At 37.4% G+C, this 13,031-nt stretch overlaps 1 protein-coding gene across 4 annotated transcripts in view; it reads right to left on the bottom strand.

Annotated features, from left to right (window-relative positions):
• The window catches only part of LOC129774925 (polypeptide N-acetylgalactosaminyltransferase 5), a 162,761-nt gene extending 152,033 nt beyond the window's left edge, over window positions 1–10,728 (bottom strand). Inside the window, exons 1-2 of one of the 4 annotated variants that reach the window (XM_055779004.1) lie at window positions 10,589–10,712; window positions 9,773–10,037 (exon numbers count right to left, since the gene is read on the bottom strand). The gene's annotated coding sequence lies outside the window, so the exon portion shown is untranslated. Of the gene's footprint in view, window positions 1–9,772 lie in introns of all 4 variants that reach the window. The other 3 variants (XM_055779003.1, XM_055779006.1, XM_055779005.1) reach the window with 3 other exon arrangements.
• Window positions 10,729–13,031: the final 2,303 nt, after the last annotated feature.

The following is a 13,031-nucleotide window of genomic DNA, read 5'->3' on the forward strand; positions in this document are numbered from 1 at the left end:
AAAATATGTAGTCCGCCAGTTTGTAGTGGCAGCCATCTTGGATTTGCATTTTTCTTAAATAGCCGTATTCTTCTAGTCAAGCCCTTTCATTTGATCATAAAAATACGCATTCAAGATCATGAAATACGCAGTTTTATAATAACTTCAGAGATAAAGGTGTGTTCCAAATTTCAGATCAATCGGTCAACAGGAAGGGGGTCAAACAATGTGGTACATATAGAGGTGGAGCAGTAGGCGATGTGTATCTGTATTGGCAAGCAAAATACCGTGTCGTAATTATTTGCATTCAATATGGAATGTATATGGAAGAAACAAAACAATGTTTAAAGTACTCACGGTTGCATGATAATTTGAGCCAAAATTCTCATCAAATCATTCAACTGGTTGTTTTCTAACAGATGACAATTATATCGTGGCTCATTTCGATTATTCATGTGGTAAAAAGGTCCAGAGAGCAGTCGTATGCTTAGTTCTCGAAAGCAGTAACATTTTCGGTGAAATTTTGATTAATTGGCGATTATTATCTCACAACATACATACCGACACTGAGAGCCTTCGAAACATTAACTCCATAACGGTAAAATAATGAAACTTCGTTGTTTCTATGAACGCGAGGGAGTGAAAATGGCACATGGAAATATCACTTTTATCTGTCTTTTTCGATGTGATTTTACAAATATTCACTCCACGCTATCACATTTGCTTCATATTTAGTTGGAGCTCTACAAAAATGTACGTTTTTAATTGATAAATTACTTCCCGAAAATAGCATTTTCCACATAGATGCAGTGGGCAATCAAAGATAAACACAACGACTGACGTCACTATTTGCGAAATAGTTATGGCAGCGCATGCTATGTCGCTCGAAACTCGACCATCTTCATTACCTTTTTTCCAGAACATTGGGGGTCAAATTTCTATTAATGTGGGTCAGCGCTACAGACAAACATGTTACAAACATACAAACATACAAACATACAAACAGATTACAGGGCAATCTAAATAAAACCGTTTAAAAATGAAAGATTTCGAACGCTTATAACTTTGATGATGTTTGCATCAATCAATAGAAAATATTTCTACGTATTTATCACAATAAAAATATATATATTTTGACGTAGGACTAAGTTTTTCAGTAAAGGTGGCAAATCGGAAAACAGGCCACGATTGTATGAAATAGAGTTAACGCTACGAATGAATTTTGAAAATTTTCACATTAAACTAATCGAAAATTCCCTAAGATTTTTTTGATATCCTATACATTATAATTCACTAATCCGTAAAAATTAACCAAAGATGGAAGATTTTTTTTCCAATTTTTGTATTATAGGGGCTTAACATACGGAAAATTTTTGTGCTAGTGCGGAACTGGTATCCACAATTTTGGAATACGGACGTACACTGCATTCATTTAAATGCAACGTATCTTTCATGGAAGTATGCTTTCAAATCCCAGCAGGGAAATCTTACACTTTTTCCACCCGAAACTTTGAAATTGACCCCTATATTGAAAGGTTAGGTGTAGTCCCACGTCAAAACAAGCGGATTGAATAATTCCGTGGTTCTACGTTGAAAATGCGGCTGTGTCCTAGATACAACCCCTTACAATTTTTTTATAAGCAGGGGGCTATTGACTACGGAAATGTAAAAAGTTCGCTTGAATCAATCAAGCTCGATTATGGGTTTCAAAATTTATATATATATATATAAATCTCATTGTTATTAGGCATTTGATAACAAGGTGTACACGTGTTCTGTTAAACTTTTTTTTATTTGTTTGAGAATGCAGTCGTTTTTCCAAACCAGAAATGAGTGCATTAGTCCTACTGAAAGCATGACATAAAATTCTGGTACTTGAACCGATTCATTCATTATAGATCTACAAAAAATATATGGTGGGCCTTTTTTGCCTAGAATATCAACATGGGAAAATTGAGTTTGATGTTGTTCTTTTAATGGCTGGGGACAAACTATCACTTTTTTGTGTGTTTCCGAAAGATTAGACATAAAAACATCGATTTATGAAGAAAAGTGAAAATTGTCAAAAAGCAACATGGGACAACTATGCGTAGAATGGCAGTATAGCCCTGAAAAAGGGGACCTTGAGGAAAACTTAACCTAATTTTCTCTTCATTTCATGAGAAAGAAAATTCTTTCCCGAACGTCGACGTCGGCAAACGATATTCACTCAACAATCACTAAACGGAAAGTGTGGTGAGAGGTCTTGCAAGCATTCACATTTTTCCATACATTTGTTCTATCCATTTGTGTGCTCACCTACACGTGCTGTCAATAAGACTCTGCTTATGTATCTGTGAGTTCCAATATTCATATACCACTGCGAATCAAATGCAGCGTTCGTTCTTCGGCCAATGTTGAGAGAGGAAATATTGCAATGTAAGCTCCGCATGTTTTCAACTGAGTATAAATTATCCATTTGCGATTTCAAATAACAGTAACAGTAACGCAACATTCATTTCTGATGTTGAGAGTTTTTGCACGACACATGGGAAGAATGGAAGAATAGAAGAAAAAGCAAACAGCAGTTATGTTCGATGAGAGCATCGGGAATTTGTTTCGTTTTACAACCCTCTACAAACAGTGTTCCGGACACCATGGCAACGTAGTACAAAATGCTATTTTTATCCATAATATAATTCTGTAGTTATAAATTGATTAGACTTAGTTTTATGCCTATGAATCTATTAAGACTTGTGTTCTGCCCCTTGTCCTTTTCTGCATAATTAAATAAATATAAGAAAAGGTGGTAGTGGCTTTAATGTATTTTGTGTACATTTTTACACCTCGATATAAAAAACCAAATAATGTCGAGTTCCTAGTGTCCATGTTAGAATGTGATTACGGATTCTACTTGATCCTAACTTGTAAAAGATATAAGTTAATATAAGAAACTGTTTTTCCAGGACGTCCATTTTATGTATCAAAAGAGTAAAAATTACAGATTTCTGAACAATGAAAAACTCAATTCAAATGCAATACAAACAGTCACAGCCGTCCATGCCCCTGGGCCCAGACCCATCTACTTATTTAAAAATATTTATAGTTAAAACAGCAAGAAAAAGGGTGTCTATAGTCCACATTTGTTATATTTTGTCGAAAAATTGATACGCTTAAATAAATATCTGTCAACAGCAGGGTATATTTGTTTTAATTGGTGTGGATTGGATCATTTCATTTAGAAGGGTAAAAAAGAAATATTAGAGAAGTATCCTCTTTTATACAGAAAGACACCGCTTATAGTTTTCAACTACTGGCGTTATTTGCGAACTTTCCGCACATGATGATAAGCAGAAGTCATTGCATGGGAATTATTCCGTCAAATGGTATAAATGGGTTAAGCACACAAATAAACAAGGGTGCACACCTACCGGCTCTTAGAATAACATACACGAATGATCAAAAGTTTGTGCCAAGTTGTAAATCAGTTTTTCACAACTCTCAATAATTAAGTGTGTATCTTTTTTGAACAGACTCGAATGCAACGGACCGCTCATTGTCGATACAGCAAGTTTAATTGTTGCCTGAATGTGTATCAACATGGTTGGGCTCTAATTTAATCTGCACAGCTACACAATTAGATAACACTCCAGACATTGAAATGTTACTGCGGACGGCGAGAGACTTTCCCGTCTCTAGCGAATGTGCCACTAATAAAGTGCAAGAACAATTGAATTGGATTGTCTCCCGCAGATTAATTAGCTGGGATGAGACTGCATACGGAACGAAGCGGATGCTGATGCCTAATTGGAACATGGAAGAAAGTGGGCTTGAGAATTATTTGAGAAACACGTTGATCGCGGCCGGCATGGCAAAGGTAACCCCCCGTATATATTTAACCGATATGTGCGCGCCTGGGAAACGATTGTGTATTGTGTTGCTGCTGGCTTGCTTGCTGGCTTAGTGGGTGGGTACGTTCGCACAAGAGCCCAAACGAAAACTTTCTTCCATTGCAATGCGGCAATGCGCTCTTCTTACAACCTTGTGCGGTTAGTCATGCTAAATCTAACCGTAATGGAACTGTCAAATGTAAACAGATACCAACGTAAATCGAATTCATGTTGGCACTTGTGCGCGTGGTATTGCCCTAATTTATCGGCCAAAGGCCTACCCGTCGTTTGGTGAAAGTTAGGCTTGTTAAGCTGACGCGGCATGATTGATAGCAGCGGAGGGCATTACCAGAGGGAAGTATTTACAGAGCCCATAGTGCGTTTTGTTTTCGGTGTGGTGCCACATTAGGTTCCATGGAGGAATTGTGGCGAACGGATTCGATTCCTGTTTAAACATCATTTTTGTCGTAGGATTACGTCTTTCAGGAAAAGTGCCAATTTTTTTTATGAAGTAAAGTTAAAGTTAAGTACTATTTTCACTGGAACGTACTCTGATGATTTGCATGCCAATTGAATTAGATATTCTCAAGATTTGGTTGATACGCTACACATTACAATTCCCTAATCCCTAAACGGTTTACATTAATGAAAACTGGGAGCATTCACAATTTCCCATACATTTTTTCTGCCGATTTGTGTGTTGACTTACCAATACCGTCAATAACGAGCAACGAATATATTCGTTTCTGCTCGTTTGCAACTTATTTGACGGTCTCGAGCAAGCAAGCGATTACACCACAACGAGCGGACATCTATTCCTAATACTGATATCACGCACACGCACAGCTCGATACAAGAATGAAAGGAATGGATTTTCATTCGGAAATATTCTAAGATTTGTTTGATGTATACATTGTGATTTTGCAGTCCTCGAAGATTTTGAATTAACGAAAAACGGGAGTACATTTTTCCTGATGTTGAGAGGTTGTACTGAGATTTTGTATGATACATAGGATGAATAGAAGAAAATACAAACAGTAGTACAATTTTGTTCGATGGGATCACCGGGTCTGACGAGAGTGCTCCTACATTCATGCATCACACGCACATTTTGTTGTTTTATGTTATTGTAAATTGAAATGTGCAATAATGGTGCCGGGGGAGCAAATATTTAACCGTCTGTGATCGGATTTGTGACTGTCGCGATAGAATAATACATTGCTGTATTACTATAAGGAAACAAATTCCTTTTGTACAGTTCTCGCGAGGTTAAGAATTGATCATCAATCAATAATCTTTACCTGTTTCTACAAAACTATCGGGTCTTTTAAAGCCCCTAAAACTTGATTCGAGTTATATAAAAAATTTCGGTGCATTCTAAAGTAATATCGGACATAATGAAAATCGATTTGATTTTTATAACTTTTTTGTCAAAAAACAGTTTTTGTGAATTGTGGGGACTTATTTTTGATTTTTTTCCGATCGATCATTCAATTTCCTTGAATTCGAGCATTGTTTCCGGGTTAAAACTGGCGTCAAAGTGAAGTATTGCTTTTGATAATCGGCTCTCGCGTGTGCTTTTTTGGGAATTTTGTCGAGAGGGTTCTAGGTGCTCTCGTTGATGCCTTGAACTCCAAACGTATTTCATGCTAAACTAAAGGGATGCAAAAGAAGAGTTTCAAACTAAGGTAGGAAACACTTTCAACTTCTAAAGTTTGAAGAAATTTTCGAAACTTAAGAACAAGTTATTGCCACATGAAAGATGCAAAAAGCGGAGAATGCTGTGCATTGTTTTCGGGATAAAGGTGGCTGCACTTTGACAGCGTATTTCAAGCCGGAAGTAATAAAGGTATTCTCCTGGGGTGAGAGCTGTGTTCTTCGGCGAAAACTGAAGATGAATGTTTGTTCTGCAACGATTGTCCTTGACGGCAATAATTTTGTAGTCCTACGTTCACAATGCGGTCGAGTCTTGGACACCACCCTACTATTTAAAAAAAATCTTGTTGCAACAGTTCAAAATCACAATTTTCATTTTTAAATGAACAATTTCAATTACGACTGATTTTAATATGGGCGTATCCTTTTTTTCGCATTGACCTTTTTTCGAAACAAAAAATCATCACTCGAAATTGTTGGGAAATCAATTAATTATTTAGGAAAAATATCATTTTAAATGCAACAATAAAAAATCTTACTCAAAAATTGAGAATTTGATAATTCAAATCATGTCCCCATTTTATTTTTTTCAAAATATTCCACTGATTTTCCAACAACTTTACCGTACATCATATTTGAGGCAGACGTCTGGATTTCGATCTACTATTTCAAAGCAGTCGTAAATAAAATAGGTCATCTGATAATAAAAATAATGATAATGGTACTTGCCACCTTACGTACAAGATTCAAAAGTGGGTTATATCGGTGATATAACCGCAAAGTGGACGTAGGACTAACGTTGGCTTAGCAATCAATAAGCAACAAGCATATAACTCTCAACATACCACTTCGTTTAGCCGGAAAAGGATTGTTACGCTCGAAGGAGGATCGATTCCTTCTCGGAATTACCCAGAGCAAATAGTACCCCCTCCCCAATCCCTGACAATTGGAATCATCGTTTATCCGGAGTAGGATTATTAACGCTTGAGAAGGAATGGATTCGTCCTCGGAATTATACAGCAAAAATAAGACCCCTTTCCCAACAATTGGAAACGACGATCGATTGCGGCGTTCGTAAACAAATAATTTTATAACGCTGTTTTCATCAATATGATTTCATCAGTATGATTTTATGGTGCAATATTCACTACATCATATCAAATATTTCATATTCTTCATTGTCAAATCCATAGTCAATGACACTCATCTGTATCGAATTATCATCAATACCTCGGTTTTCGCTAAATACTCCGTTCGTTCCGACTGCAGAAGAAAAATTGAATTGGAAAAGAAAAGCATAATGCATAGACGTCTGAGTGTGACAGTCCTCATCTCACATCGCCCCATCAACTGAATGGATTTCCCTAGTGGGCGCCAGTTTATATATGATTTCAATAGCCTGTTTTCAAAGCTGTTGTTTTATTGAAACAATTTTTCAAGTTAATAAGTAGCAACCATATAGCTATTTAACATTTTGTCTTTCGAATGAAATAATTATACCACTCGTTCAACCCGCGAAGATGTATTAACGTTCAAAACCTTGCACTCCAGCGTCAATCTCTCGTTTTCGAAACTTTGAACTTACAGCCCGGTACATAAATGAAATTCGTAGTCCTACCTCAAAATCGGAGAAAATCGGCGTGGAATTGCTCTATAATTCGTTAACTTCACGAATTCTTACACTCTAAAAATTCGTTTTCCATCTTTGCAACTGGCACGAATTCTTCGTTACACATTTCATCTCATGCATTATAACTTCTTCAAACATTGTCCACTCATCAAACAAAATAAGTTAATCTATTTGAACTGGATTTTTGACGTAGAAGGTGTCAAATCAGAAAACATTAAATAAAGTTAACGTTGGTAACTATTTTCACTGTGAATGAATTCTCATGATTTGCATACCAATCGAATCGGAAATTCTTTGTTTGATCTGCTATACATTACAATTCGCTAATCTCTAAACGGTTTAAATTCATGAAAACTGGAAGAGCTTCCTTTTTTCTCATACATTTGTCCTGCCGATTTGTGTGCTAACCCTACCCGTATTTCGAATGCTTATAATTCGAACATTTCTTAATAGACCGGAAAGATGTTTTCATTAATTGATAGGAAATATTTCTTTCAGTTTACCAGTCCAGGCCTACCAGTTTGAAATTGTTCGAATTTCAAATGAAAATGTTTACTACTGAAGCAGTGACAATAAAGAAAACTAAAAAGTTATTTTGAAAATTTCGATCCATTCTAATATAATATTCGAAGTGGTAAACAAGTGGATTGCATAATATAATTGCGTTCTACGTCGAAAATGCGGTCGTGTCCTAGATACAACCCCTTACAATTTTTTTTCTAATTTTACTATGACCATTTAGGAATGAACTTTAATACAATCCATACATTGTTTTGTGTTTCTCCTAGACTAGCCTTCCATTATTCAATTTATTTCAACGCAGTATCGATTTTTTTTTCAGTTTCAATAAATTTGCATGCATGCTGTGTTTCATCTGAATTAACCAGTTTGCACCTCTCTAGTCAAAAATACTTCTCCTCTTTTATGTTGAAGAATTCTTATAAATTCTTATAAAATGATCATCATTTCTTCCAACAAAGTCGATTAATGTCTGAAAGATCACTATACGATCTCTGCTAGAAAGAACCATATTTTGCGACACGGGTTTTCGAACAATTTTTTTTTCATTTTTTCAAAAATATTTTTATATATTAAAATTATAGTTTGATCATAATTGTAGCTGTGATTTTCAACTCCGACCAGATGGTATTCCTAGTACTGAATGAGCTAAATATATGGATTTCTGAACGGTTACAAAATCTTCTCAAAGTCCTACGTCAAGTTTACGTCCATGACTCTAGGATCTACTTTTCTGAAACGCATGCGTTTGTTGCTTTGCTCAGCTGATATGGGTTCGAATTTTAACATGTCACGTTTGTGAACTTTTTAATTTGAAGCCTCTAGAAAATAAACAAAAATGAAAATCATGTAACTTAGATTTATTATGAAATTCAACAACCGTTTTTGAAAGCTACGACAAAGTTGCAACAAAATCATAAATCTGGGCGACCAAAAAATTCTACCAAATGAATTTTTTCTACCCCATCTGTTTATTTTTATTACTAGGCTCATCTAGCAGTTCAACTGTAAAAGAGCCGAATTTATCGTGTACATTTTTTCTTATGTTGTATATTACACAGCCGCCATACAGGCGTTAAAGTATTAATCGATACTAATTTTTAACTATTACACCATTTTAGGCGTAAGAGTATTCATTCATATTCTATCGATACACAACACGTGTCGCATTTTTTCGGCGTAACAATATTCCTATTGTTCGAATGTTCACAGTTGGACACTGTTGCTTACATTGTTGTGTTTATAAACAGCACCAATTACCGATGCAGCAGATCGATCGTATGTGGAGTGAGAGGCTGGGATCACCATCACATGATGATTGATGCATGGACGTAGTAGCTAGAATAACACACAAAGATGGTCAGTTGAGGTCCCTGAGTTATAAACTCATGATTGTTCGCTTAGTAGCGGACACGCAACGAATTAGGTTACGAAGACCCCCTACAAAATAGATAATAATAGATAGGTAACAGTTTCGTAGATTTTATGATCGGAATGGGAGCCCACATTTGTCCACTCGGTGTGCGAGAAGTCAAACTTCATTGTTCTCATCACAGTTTCGTACAAAATAGATAATTACAAACATTTTCCGTCTTAAGTTAATATCTGAAGTGATAACTGAATTGAAAGCGAATTGAATGCAATAAGTTCGTAGTCCTACGTTAACAATGCGGCCGTGTGTTAGACACCATCCTCCTATTTTTTAATTATAGATAAGACCATACATAATTAGTTAAACGATAATTAATGTATACAATTTTTTCAATCGTCAAATGTTGATCAAATTTTCAATTAGATTCAAGTGGACTCTAATTGGTAGATGTGTGAGTTATACGTCTATTGACAACAGGCAACTTGGAAAACCCCTCTTATCACTCGCGATTCTACAGACACCGTTGCATCGTTGTCAAATTTGAAATGTACGGCGGTGTACAATTTCAAGCTCAACAAGTATAGTGCAGTTCAATGTTCGTATCGCTCGCCACGTCAATCTTGCGTACCGCATATCGTCCAGACGTCCGCTAAATTATCGGAATGAGATAATGACCCCGAATGTATGTACAGTGCTTGATCATCATCAGCACAGCATCATTATGTACTTATCGTTTCCAACACTCACCGCGTTTGCCGAGAAGCAACAATAAACGTCCACTCCAAGAGTTAGAGCGTCAGAGACCAGAGCGAAGAATAACCGGTCCGATTGTGACGTCGACACCTCTCGTTTCCTCAACACTATCTCACAGCTCCGTTGGCGTGGATCGAATTATATTTTTGCTTTCTTATAAGAATTATTCCACTTCACTGGCTTTATTTATTTTCCAATTAGCACTCAGTTTCGACTCTTCTCCTAGGCCAGCGACCAGTTGTATGTTTCCAATGTTACACTGGGGTGTAAAATAAACATCGATTCACATGCAGCAGGATGGACAGTCAGCAATTTTAACCATCAATAACAGGGTCATTATTCCAGCACCACGGTGGTATTATTTATTCCCAAAATTTGATACACACACCATTTTTCCGAAGCGCTCCACGTTCACTCTTGGTACACGTATTCACGTTTACCTTCGCACAAGTAAACTTCCAACAGGAATTCAATTCAGGAATTTCTCAACCCGGACTGCTATATAATTATCATCTACGCAAGATGACTTCGAAAACATTCAGTTACGTCGGAAATTATATTGTAACCGTAACCGAATAGTAACGCGGTTCCAATTTTTGAAGAGCACGCACTATCGATATTCTAATAAACCAGAAAAACAATTGCTTCACAACATTCGCTCGCGCACACACACGCAAATTGGTCTCATCGCTTAGCGATGGCTTTTCTTGATAAGGTGTAAATGCATTATCAGCTCCGTAATATGCATCGACGATACATAGTGCAACATAATCGGACGCATAACTCTCTTTAAACTAATTGCATGCACACCTTGTGTTCCACCACGACATCCGTCACCAGCTGGAGCAGACTATTTTCCACAAATATCCAATGGAAGTCCGTTCTGACAGTCCCGGAGCGAAACACCGATATGCCTCCGCACGCTTGCACGTTCACTATTTATGTGAGCAATCGTGTTGATGATGCAGGACGTGGTTTGGAAGCTTTTCGGACTGGTGTGCTGTCGGTTGCGTGTTGACTGCAGAAGTGTCAGTGCGGAGAACGTCACGTTGGCCGATGCTGGCAGTTGATGAGACAGCTCTTTTGGCGAGGGGTGTTGTTTTGTTTATTAATATTGACGGAGAAAGTCGCATTTTTGTTGTAAAAATGGACGAACACAATTTCATTTGTATTTCGAGCAGAATTGTTAGGTTTGGATTTTTGACGTAGGACTACGTCTTTCATTTCTATACCGGGATGTAAAACCAAACTTTCGAGAACGAAAGCGTTACGCCGGAGACCGAGATTTTGAGCGTTAATAGCTCTTAAACAACTGAACGAAATGGTATGATAAACACTTCATTTGAAAGATAAAATGTCTACGCGTCATATACTTGTTACTTTTTCATCCAAAAACTTGTTTCAATAGTCTTAAAATTGCTTTCAAAACAGGCTATTGAAATCACCAATCGGTATATAAGCGAGCGCCGCTCGTAAACCCACTCAGTTATGATTGAACAGCGATTGGAGCATGTTGTCGCTGTTGTTGTGAAGCTAATTTCGTTTATCATGAAAACGCTGATGAACGGTGTCACCAAGAGCCTGTTTGTGCACCTAAGGCCAAAAGGGAATCCATCAGGAGGAGAGTGATGCCACGGTTCCGCTTGAAACATCGGAGCAGCCACCACACACACACACATACACGCGCGGAATTCTCGTTGCTATCATCGTTGCTGAAAAATAATCTGCCAGTTCCCCTGGTAATTGAAAAATACATTCATGCGAAATAGTTTATTTTAATGTTTTCTATCCATATAACACTGCAACCAAACACATTTGGTTTTGTTATTTTTCAATCAATCGCAATTAACAGGAAAGCTTCTGAATATTTTTTTCCCCATCAGTGGAAATTTTCATATCCAATATTGGATGCATAACATGAAAAACGGAAAATGTTTCACATCGCGAAAATCAAGTCATTTTCGAGCGATTATTTGCTTTCTACTCATATAATGCTGCGACCAAATACATTTCGTTTTTGATTTTTTCAATCAAGTGTGATCAACGTAAGACCACGTCTTTCGGCAATTTATTAGAGGTGCAATGAATCTTTAGGAATTCCCGCTCTACGCGCACTGACAAACAATGTTTACTCAACAATTTCTCAAACTAGAAATGGGTGTTGTGAGAAAGGATTAGCGAACGCGAAAACGACAAACCGGAGAAAGATACGTTTGGAGGTTGAAGGAAATTGGCAGAAAACTTCTTCATTCTATCATTCAAATAATGTGATTAATACCACATCGTTTTGCCAGAAAGAGATTATTAATGCTCAAAGGAGGAATCGAGTCCTCCGAGGAAATTACCCAGCGCAAATTAGAGTCGACTATCGATTGCGGCATTCGTACACAAATAATTTTATAATGCATTTTCACCAAAGTTATTTCTTCGGATATATTCAGTACATCATGTCATGTATTTCATATTCTTCATTAAGAAATCCATATCCATGGCACCTATCGGTAACGAATTATTATCGAAACCACGATTTTCGCTAAATGCTCCTTTCAGTTCGGCCTGTAAAAAACTTTTCTGTACTCTAATCCATCAAATTTGGAGCCCTGAAAAGGGCCGTTGATTATATGCTAAGCTAATATAGCACGCTCTCCTCGGATACGATGGGCTAGTTGGATGTCCTTGGGCATGATGTGACGTGTTTTGCATGGATAGCACACAAATTGGTATCTTCGAATAAGCCTCCTGCAGCGTCATAACCGCGGAACTTTGGAAGCGCAAGTCGGTTTTGAAGTCCTGAGCAATTCCACGAACCAAATGCTGCAAAGGTAGCTTGCGGATCAGCAATTCGGTCGACTTCTGATAGCGACGAATTTCATGCGAAGTTCCCGGTCGATAGCGATGTGGCTTCTTCACGCTTCCTGCGGCTGATGCGCTTATCCGAGCTGCTTTTGTGGTGCCTTGCCACCGAAAGACTAACGAGCTGTCTGCTTAGTCCCGATGAAACGAGTCCTCACGGTGCGAGAGTAGAGTAAGAAATGAACGAAAGCAAAGGAAGCGTCATTTTATAAACCATAAAAGTATAGAATCTAAATCCCACCCTTATTATATTCGTGAGTATACAGTAAGCTTATACAATAAAGAGGGTGGGGTTTACATTCGATTCTTTTATGTTTTATAAAATGACACTTCCCTTGCTTTCGTTCATTTCTTACTCTACTCTCGCACCGTGAGGACTCGTTTCATCGGGACTAAGCAG

Source organism: Toxorhynchites rutilus, chromosome 3, assembly GCF_029784135.1.
Source record: "Toxorhynchites rutilus septentrionalis strain SRP chromosome 3, ASM2978413v1, whole genome shotgun sequence".
Taxonomy (NCBI): domain Eukaryota; kingdom Metazoa; phylum Arthropoda; class Insecta; order Diptera; family Culicidae; genus Toxorhynchites; species Toxorhynchites rutilus.